General features: G+C 43.7%; 1 protein-coding gene and 1 non-coding gene across 3 annotated transcripts in view; both read left to right on the top strand.

The window, feature by feature from the left end:
• POU6F2 (POU class 6 homeobox 2) overlaps positions 1 to 10,320 on the top strand; it is a 408,372-nt gene that overhangs the window by 312,781 nt on the left and 85,271 nt on the right. The window lies entirely within an intron of this gene.
• On the top strand, positions 1,205 to 1,276 carry TRNAA-UGC. Its single transcript has one exon. It is a non-coding gene; the product is annotated as a tRNA-Ala (tRNA).

The raw sequence follows: 10,320 nt of genomic DNA, 5'->3' as shown, positions 1-10,320 counted from the left end.
TGGGGTATAAATCCAATCTCCTCCTCCTCCTCCTCCTCCTCCTCCTCCTCCTCACAGCATAGAGTTGCCGTACATGTGTATAATCAGTTAGTGACTTTCTGTCTGGCACATGGTGTTGTAGGTTCAGATTATCAGTGAAATCATCAGGGTTTTTTTCAGAGCAAAAACAGAAGCACTGAATCCAGCTCTTCACTGCTCTCTCCCATTTCCAAAGAACTGATTAGAACTATTGCAGATACTCCAGTCAGGGCAGCATGCATCCAGAAACCACATTCACCATGCTCATTAAAGCTTGTGGCTCCTTTTGCCTATATGTGAACTGAAGCCTGTTTCGATTGATCGATTGATTGATCGATCAGTAGATAGACAGACAGACTTAGTTGGCCTACAGCAACTATCTTACAGGTACTTGCAGTACCCAGATGACTGCATTTTAGACATTGCTCACTATTACAACAGATGCAGTAGCTGGGGGGAAGGATGACATCTTTTAGCTGCCAAAAATACTTCATTGTGGCCCTGACCTGGGTAGCTTAGGCAAACCCGATCTCATCAGATCTCAGAAGCTAAACAGGGCTAGTATTTGGATGGGAGATCTCCAAGGAATACCAGGGTCGTGACACAGAGGTGGGCAATGGCAAGCCACCTCTGAATGACTCTTGCCTTCAAGCCTTACTTGGAGTCACTAGAAGTCAGCTTGACTTGATGACCAAACCCCCCCCCCCAACCCTTCATTGTGTGTACTAGAAGAACAATATCACTAGAATCAGAATAGAACATCTGGTGAGGGTGGGAGGAAGAAAGGGAGATCTTGCTGGTAGCAGCTGAGTCCCACCTGGGCCTTTCTCTTCCTGCAGGTGCGAGAAAACTTGGACTTCATGAGCTGAAGGGCAACAGTCAAAGGGCTCTTCTTGGTTCTTCAGCTCTTGACCACAGGTGGTACCTGTGGATGTGCCAGCAGTGGGTTCCCAACTCATTCAAACCATGTCGCTCTTGTTCCGTTTTGGTTTATCTGTATTATATTTGTTTGATGTTGTTTGTTGTGAGCTGCTTAGAATCCCGTTGAGGAAACAGGGTAGATATAAGCGCATGAATCAAAATAAGAAGACCACGATGCAGGGTATTTTGATTCTCCGCAACAGATCAGCAACATCTATTAAGTTTAAAACAAGAAATGCTGAAAGGCCCATAAACATTGTGTTTTGGGGCTGTGGCTCAGTGGTAGAGTATGTGCTTTGCATGCAGAAGGTCCCAGGTTCAATCCCTGGCATCTCTAGTCAAAAGATCTGGCAGTAGGTAATGTGACAGACCTCCACCTGAGACCCTGGAGAGCCACTGCCAATCTAAGTAGACTGTGCTGACTTTGATGGACCAAGGGTCTGATTCAGTATAAGGCAGTTTCATGTGTTCATATGTGTTCAGTATTTTGAGTCTTACAAAGCTCACAAGGCCTTCTCCTTAGTTATCCAGTTTTAACATGATCTAACCAACATGACTTAGATAGCCCAGGCTTGATCATCAGATCTCGGAAGCTAAGCAGGGTTGGCCCTGGCTAGTATTCGGATGGGAGACCTCCAAGGAATACCAGGGCCATGGCCCAGAGGCCGGAAATGGCAAACCACCTCTAAACATCTCTTGCCTTGAAAACCCTACGGGGTCACCATGAGTCAGCTGTGATTTGAAGGCAAAAACTATAACAGCAACCAGTCCAACATTACATTCTTGGACACCTCCGTGATGTAGATTCAAACTGAGAGCAGGAAGGTATGCCTTTGGAAGTCACTCCATGGAAGCAGGATCAGACTCTAATTTGTTTTCCCTCATATTAATATTTTGAAGTTTCTTGTAGGAGCTGATCGCCGTCACATGTGCTAATGAAAGGTTTTCCTAAAGTTAATTTCCCCACTCATAATACAATAAACAAATTTACTTTAACACTTGAAAAAACCCATCCATACTAAAGAGAATCAGTTGCTTAATCCCAAAATTAAAGGTTATTGCATGCAAGAGAAAATAATTACATGCTCAAAATATGGAAAAAAAGAAAACTTTTTTTTAATATGTAGGTATTTGTATAATTAAAGACTAATCAAGCATGAAGGCTGCTGCCTAAACCAGAAAATGAGATTGTTGGCAAGCAATATTGCAATGTAAATGCCATTTTTGTTTAAGTACTAAAAAGCTGGAGGAATGATATCCAGAAGAGATTAAAAGCAAACAGCATTGATAATAAATATTTATCAGATTTCAAATGCAACATGATATTTTACATGCAAGATGTATTTGCACTGAACTGTTCAGTCCTTTTTTCAGGGTCTGCTAACACCTTTGCTTTTAAAAAAAAAATGTGGGCAAGGAAATGGTTTATCCATTTCCCCAACTACAAGATTTCAACTCTACCCAGACATATCAGTGTTCTGTAGACTAAAGGCAAGAGAACCTCCTACAGGAAGCATGTTTCCCACTTTATGCGTCCTGAACCCCCATTTTATGGCAGATGTGGACAACAAATGTCTGTAGACCGCTTCCTGTCAACTGGCAGTGCAGTCCTAAGCAGAAGTGGTGGTGGAGTATTTTGGACTGTGGGGTTTCCAAGACAAGAGACGAACAGAGGTGGCATGCATTGCCTGCTTCTGTGTTCCAAACCTGGGCTTTCTTGGTGGTCTCCCATCTGAGTACTAACCAGGGCTGACCTTGCTTAGCTTCCAGATTTCATGAGATCAGGCTAGCTTGGGCCATTGAGATCAGAATTACACCCTTCTAAAACTGCTGAAGGTCCCAAGCTTGAAATGGTGATGTTCTTTTTAGGATTGCACTGTTTCTCCTACCCCTTCTCATTTCCCCTTCCAGTTCCCTCCAAATCCCAGGAAAGTAGAGACTATAAAACAACACAAACAACAACAACTACACTCAAATGACCTTGGCTGAGCTGATTCAATGTCTACCCCGTTCTTTTAAGAAACGATGACACCTCTGCAAAATAGAAAACCAGTGTGGTGTAGTGATTAGAGGGGAGGATTAGGATCGGGTAGAACCAGGTTTCAGTCTTTTCTCTGCCAGGGAAGCCTGCTCAGTGGCCTTGGGCAAATCACTCTCTTAGCCTAATCCACCTCATAGGGTTGTCATTCTGAGGGTAATGCGGAAGAGGGGAGAATGATGTTGTAAGTTTCTTTGGGTCCCCATTGGGGAGAAAAGTGGGGTATAAATATCTAAATAAATTTAATTATATAATGATGTACAACAAAGAGTCTCACAGCACTTTACAGACTGACAGTTTTATTCCATTGTGAGCTTTCAGGGACTAAACCCTCCTTCCCCCATAGCATGAAGTATTAGTTGGCTGACAGATACATACATGGAGTTGGATCCCACCTGTGTTTTTCTGCTGGTGAAAAGGAACTATGGATCCAACCACCAGAAAAGGCTATGCTGAGAATCATGGGACCTGCTTGGATAAAAGCCATGGGGGATGGGAATCAGGTGAGATTGTGTAGAAAATCTGGCTAGGTCCAACCCACTGGGGGGGGGGGGAGATGTAACAATGGGCCCCAAAGGCCATGAAATCTACAGAATTCTAGTATCTCTGTTTACACTATTTTTCTGTCCATCTGTCTATATTCCAGCTGAGGGTATGACTTCTTGCATGTGACAATGTTCGCTGTAGCTCACAAATACTTATGCTACAATAACTCTGTTAATCTGGAAAGTACCATAAAACTGTTGATTTTGTTGTAACAGACTGACAGGCCATCCATATGGAATTAGTCTTTCAATGGATCGATTTGCTGGTCTTCAATATGCAATAGTCACAATGAGAAGGTCAAATGAATGAGATCCATACATGCTGTCTAGTGACACTGTCCACTAAAGACTTTTTGAAACTATTTCAATGTAAACATCCCCATAAATTCCCCAAATAAATACTTTACACCTTTAGGCATCATGTACACAGCATGTCAATAAAATAGGCATTCTGCAAACATAGATACCACCCTGGCTACCATTCAAAGTCATTGGCCCCTCAATTTCATAATTGTAAAAATGCATGAAGGGAGAGCAGAGCAGCTCCGTCCTACAACATGTGTGGCCTGTTCCATCTCAGATTTAACTTTCCTGGCTTCCACTACTTATGGCTTCATCTCAATGTGAGGCTGAATTGAGGGTCTAAGAAGGGAACTCTCCCCTCCCCCCTTATTACATTGTCTTCTGCCCCTTAGTTCACGTGTGGTTTGCTTCCTATGAAATGCGGGCCACTGTTTTGAGATCAGATTTTCCTTCTCATCAGGATGCCTTGGAGACTCTAGGCATCAAATTTCAGCTTCCTTTTTCTGTTGTGCAGGCACAGCGACCATTCTGACATACCCATAAACCAACATGTGAGTGAGACTCAAGGATCATACCATTATGTACCTTATTCCTAGATTGCTAGCATTTTCAAATTAGATACTCACAAATAAGATCACAACATCTAGTTTGTACTCTCCAAATCAGAAAATATTCTACAAACCAAACGGCAGTGCTGTCCTAAAAAGAGTTACACCCATAATTGAAGTTAATGGGCATAGGAGGGTGTAACTCTGTTTAGGATTGCGTTGTAAGTCTAGATGGAAAACAGAGAAAATGGGTTTCACACCTGTAAAATAGGTACTGTTGGAAAATCAATATTATAACCATCTCCTGCTATTGTAAATCTTAATGTATGGACTATAGACAAGGGTGCCCTGACCTAGATAGCCCAGGCTAGCCTGATCTCATCAGCTCTTGAAAACTGAGCAGGGTCAGCCCTGGCTGGTATTTGCATAGGAATACCAAGGTCGTGACATGGAGGCAGGCAATGGCAAACCATCTCTGGACATCTCTTGCCTTGAAAAACCTTAGGGGGCCACCATAAATCAGTTGCAACTTGATGGCAACAAACAGACAAACAACAGAGAAGGATCCCTGTCCAATTATGCATGCATGTACCCCATTCAGTAAACTTGTAGACATGCTGATCTTCACTTTGATGGGCAGAGGAAAGCCGAGGACCCACTTCCACCCATTTCCAAATAGCTATCAGCATTTTTGTTGAAAGGTGTATGTGCCTATGTAATGGCCTGAATGTCCAGCCTAGTCTGCCCGATCTTCTCAGAGAATGGAAGCTAAGCATGATCAGCCCAGGTTAGTACTTGCATGGGAGATCACCAAGGAAGACCAGGATTGCTGTGCAGAGAAATGCAATGGCAAACCACCTCTGCTCATCTCTTGCCTTGAAAACCAGGGTTGCCATGAATGTGTTGCGACTTGACAGCACACAATTATTTATGTGCATACAGTCCCAGCAGCTGCACTGGAACCACATGGGCAGCAATCACTTGCCCATGCGTTTCCTTTTCCACCTACGAATGCGCATGTAGAAGAAACCTGCTTCCGTTCACATACCCTCTAGCTGGATTGGGGTAACTTGGCTCAGTTCAGAGGTATACCCATACTATGCCTCATTAGCCCTGCAATCAGTAATTTGAGCGAAAGGTTCACATCCAGGTTTAAGAATCGACATTACTCCTGACAGCAAAGTCAGATTGTGAGCCACAATGCCTTGATGTTCACAGGATCTCCCATTTGTTTGAACACAGCATTACTCTGCAGTGGTTTACATAGAAATGCCATGGCTCTTTCTTTTAGTGTCCAGTAAGGATGGAAGCTTGTGGAATGCCAGATCGGTACAACTCCATGACTGAATGAGGGCAGTAAAAGGCAGCTTCCACGAAATGCCACGACTTGGGATGATTTTTTTTCCGCTGAACAATTTAAGGGGCTGCAAGTGTATAGAGAAATTGGAGCCAGTTAGCGAAATCAGATTGAAAATTGAGCTACATCCGAGTAATGCCCTTGTGAGGGATTGCTTAAATTAGACTGAGTGTCCAAACAAAAAGGTTACGTTGAGGTGACCGGATCAGTTTAGATCCCAATTAATTCCACTGCTGTAATACCCATGCCAAACTCCTGGAATTAACTGCTTTCTGAAACCATTGAGCACGTAAGTGCATGAAGTGTCAGTATGCTGGGAAGATGGGATTTCGAGCAATCCAGTTCTATTGCTCAGCGCCTTCTAACCCTGGTTGTCTTCTGAGCAATACCATCCAACCAGCAGCAGAATATAGACAATAAAGTTTTTTATTCACATAGGCTTGATGGAAAAACCTTTTGCACAAGGTGTCATTGAACTGATTCCAGCAACATGAAAGATTTTTCCTGACAAAACCCTGAAAAAAAGAGGAACTTGGAAGACAGATATGGCCAAACTCTTTAGCCTAAGGGGCTATATCCTCTTGAGCAAGCTGTTTGGGGCCAGGGCACACACTATGACATCACCACTCACACCCCTGTGAAGGTTTATCAACAAGAGAGTGGAAATCCCAGAAGCCTGTGGAGCAAATCACAAATCTCTGGAGCATCCTCTCATTTTGCCTTGGGCAGGATGCTGGCTAAGTCAGAATCTTGACCTAGTCTTTCGAGCTGAGTGAAATTGCTCAAGCAGTGATGCTTGCCAGCTGCTTCTCAACAAAGGCGAGGACTTCAAAAAAGAAACAATGCAAGAACCAGGCACAACCCAAGGACTGCTAGGTGTCCTGTCCTTTTACTGAGCAGCAGTTACCCACTCACTGCATTGTTTCCCACAGCTTCTGTCCTGTCTACTTACCAAGTGTCTCTTGATGCCATTGGCTTGGTTGCTTTGAAGTCACATTGATCCAAACAGCTGAGGGCTTAGAAGGATATTTTAGAGACCTTAGAATCTGAAATAAGATAAGAGAGTGCTCCCACAAATCATTGCCGTGTCTGAAAATGTAATTTACCAAAAATATATGCATGTGGTCACTTTCTGGGATGTCAAGCATGATAAGACAAACGAAGCTTTGCTGCCCTCCTGGGGGGAATGTGTATAATTCCTTCCTATGTTACATTCTTGGAGAGAAGGTGGCATGGTGTAGCCCCATCTTGTCAACTATCAGAAGCTAAAAAGGGTTGGTACTTGGAAGGGAGAGCACCAAGGAGAGCTCTGCAGATGAAGGCCATGGCCAACCACCTCTGCTTCTCCCTTGCCTTGAAAGCCCCTTGCTGGGATCACCGTAAGTTGGCTGTGACTGGACAGCGCTTTATACACACACACTTGTCACATTCTCAAAAATGGGTGTGAACTGATAGAGCACTTTTATGACTTTTAATCACACTCCTAGAAACTTCTAGAGTTTCTAGGCCTTTTCCATGTGAAAGTAAACAAAACACCATTTAACATCAATGACAGCTTGTTTGACACTTCCAACTGTGATGGTACCAGATTACACCAAAATGGTTAATGTAATTATGTTTGCATGAAATCTCTCCTCCCTTGTTTGCATAGTTAGTCGTCTGTTCTCTAAACACCTAAATGCCATTAAAATTGCCCACTGCCTCCCACCCTGGTGTAAATTGAAGGCACGTTTACTCAACTGGGGACAGAGCTGTTTCTTCCATTCATCCAAAACAATCAAGATTGTGGGACCGGATTGTGTGGATTTCAGTTATCCACAGCACCTGATTCTTACACGCATTCACTAGCTGACCAATGACAGTGAGACCGCACATCAGTATATTGCAGTATAAATCACACTGTTGTGTTTCCATGCCAAGGAAAGTTTCATCTATGGATATTGTGTACTGTATTGCTATTTAAAGCGTATAAGAAAATGACAACCCTGGATAATTTTTTTGTTTTGCATATCCTTTACAAAAAGTGTATGAACTAAGATTTAAAAATAATTGTAAAATCTACCCAGATATAGGAGGAAGCTCTTACATTTCTGGCTGTTATTATTGATGTGATCAGTGCAGGAAACATTATCCCCACTCTCATTATGTCTCTTTAATTAGAATGTGTTTGTAAGGACAAAGTCTATTCAGAGCTTTGCTGTCCAAATATGCAAATATTTTCATCCCATTTGCAATTTTACCCAAAGAATCGTCACAAGAAGTAGAGGGCACTTTTTTATACTAATGAAAATGTTTGGGAGAATCAAGCCTCCCTTTTCGATCAGCTCTAGTGACAATCCATACTAGTAATGGGTGCACCTCCCCTGACTTGCATCATAATTAGGGATGCTACAGATTTTACCATGAACATGTTCAACTGTCAAGCTTGCCATATTCAAAGGTAGCAATCAAATGTGAGCCAATAACTTGGCCTGTTCAGTTCGTGCCTAACAGCCATAAGCACTTGTCAAACTGGTTTGTTTCAGACTTTCCCAAAATTGTGCATGCGCAAAGACACTACTGATTGAAGCTGGTTGGTGGCCATTAGCTCCACTAAGGACTATGTAGATTAACACCAAAGGGTAGGATTTTATTGAAACACAGCAGTAATTGATGAAGGATTTATATGATTTGTAAGTGTTTTAATAGATGATCTAGTTAAACAATTTCCTGCTCAGCAGATCACTTGCACAGAAAGGAGGGGTAGTAGAAGTCAATTGGGCTGTGAGAGACAGAGCATACATGGAAAGCCAGTTGTGCTCTACTGTATCATTATTAGGGAATACAGTTAAACAACCTGCCAAACAGGTCGAGGGACGACCAAACTGATCGTTGAAAAATCTGTTCTCTGTTCATAACTGGCAAACAGAATGCGAGCTGAAACGGTGAGTGCTTAAGTATTCCATGCTTGGACATTCCATGCTTTCTTGGAGAACTCTTAGAGTGACCTTAGGGTTTATTATTAAGAGTTCTTCAAAAAAAAAAAAGGTCAGAAAGAGGAAGTTAGCACAATGCTCTTGCCCAACCTTCACCAGTTTCCAGAAACGTCCCACATTTACTGTGCATAGTGGCAAAGCAAACCATTAGAAAGAAGAGCTGGCAATAACAGAAGTCAATCTGCATGATATGTGTGATGCAAGTTGGGTCAGGGACCCACAACCGGACTTGAAGTCACACATATGATCAGGGAGCTCACCTTCAAAAGTGCTGCATTGCTTGATGTAGTAAGCACTGCATGGGGGAAGAGAGAGTTCAGCCTTCCCTCCTGTGCCAATTTCCCGAGGGAAAGTGGCTGCAAGGGAACCAATTGGCCACACTGTCGGGCTCCACGTGTACTCAGTCATATGATCCAAATATACATGAAGCCCCACAGCAGGGCCAGTCGGGGCCCCTGTAGCTGTTTCCAGTCAGGAAAATGGCACAGGAGGGAAGGTTGAAGACCCTCCTCCCCTCAGTTCTGAGTCTCCCCAGAGATGATGGACACTTCCCAGTGCTCTGAAGAGCCTCCATTGCTGCCATCAAGCCAGTGGAAGCTTCTATCTAAAGGCACCCATTATTGCTTGGTAAACTCTGAACAAGAGACTCTGAACAAGAAGCCCCGATGAGGCATTTGCTGCCTCCCCAACAGGCCCGTAGCTAACAACTTTTTACTCAGGGGGCCCATGTTTTGCTCAGGGGGCCCAGTATGATCGAGCCTGCCAAGAGGTAGATTACAGTGGAACACAACACAACCACTTGCTCTCACAGTGGGCAGCAATCCAGCTCAGAGGTTCACCTTGCTATTAGTTTAGCAACTTTTGATGCCTCACATTGGGTGTGTACACGCACACACACTACTAAAAAAGCCTGCATGGAGAAACAACCTCCAGTGGGCCAAAGAAGAGGGTTCCTTTAGACATTGCACATTGGAAATGCCAGATCTCCGTGGGCTCTTTTTCAATGGTAGGTGCAGATGCCACAGAACGCTATGGAATTCACTTCAGATGTGCATATTATCTGCAGCTTCTGAGGGAGAAATGACACACCCAAAGCCATAGGACACCAGAGATAATTTGGAAAAGGATAATAGAGGCAGCAGCAAGGTCCATGTTATTAAGGAGTCCTGCCAGCCCAGATGAACTCAGAAAAGACACCTTAATTGCACAAAGAGTGCAGCTTCCCAAGGAGACCCATCCCGATGCTACAAATGCTCTGTGGCCATTTTCCCCTTCACAAACCTCAATTCCACACAAACCCATCCCTGGACCTTGAACTTCCAGTTGCAACAACAGCCTGAATGAACAATGAAACCACCACCTCTCTGGCTGCGGAGTGGGGAATCCAACCTGGCTCTCCCAGATTAGAGTCTGTGCTCTTAACCACTACACCAAACTGGAGATTTGGGGGTGGAGCCTGGGAACAGCAGAATTTGGGGGGGGGGACCCTGGTAGCACGCAGTGCCTTAAGAGTCCACCCTTCAAAGCAGCCATTTTCTCCAGGGGAACGGATGTCTGCAATACTCCCTCTAAGCTGCAAAGTCTTGTGAGCAAAAATTCTACTTTGTGAGCTACT

Source organism: Gekko japonicus, unplaced genomic scaffold, assembly GCF_001447785.1.
Source record: "Gekko japonicus isolate JY-2015 unplaced genomic scaffold, Gekko_japonicus_V1.1 scaffold708, whole genome shotgun sequence".
Classification (NCBI taxonomy): Eukaryota; Metazoa; Chordata; class Lepidosauria; order Squamata; family Gekkonidae; genus Gekko; species Gekko japonicus.
The sequence above is the reverse complement of the archived record's forward strand: the minus strand, read 5'-3'. Positions and strand labels throughout refer to the sequence as shown.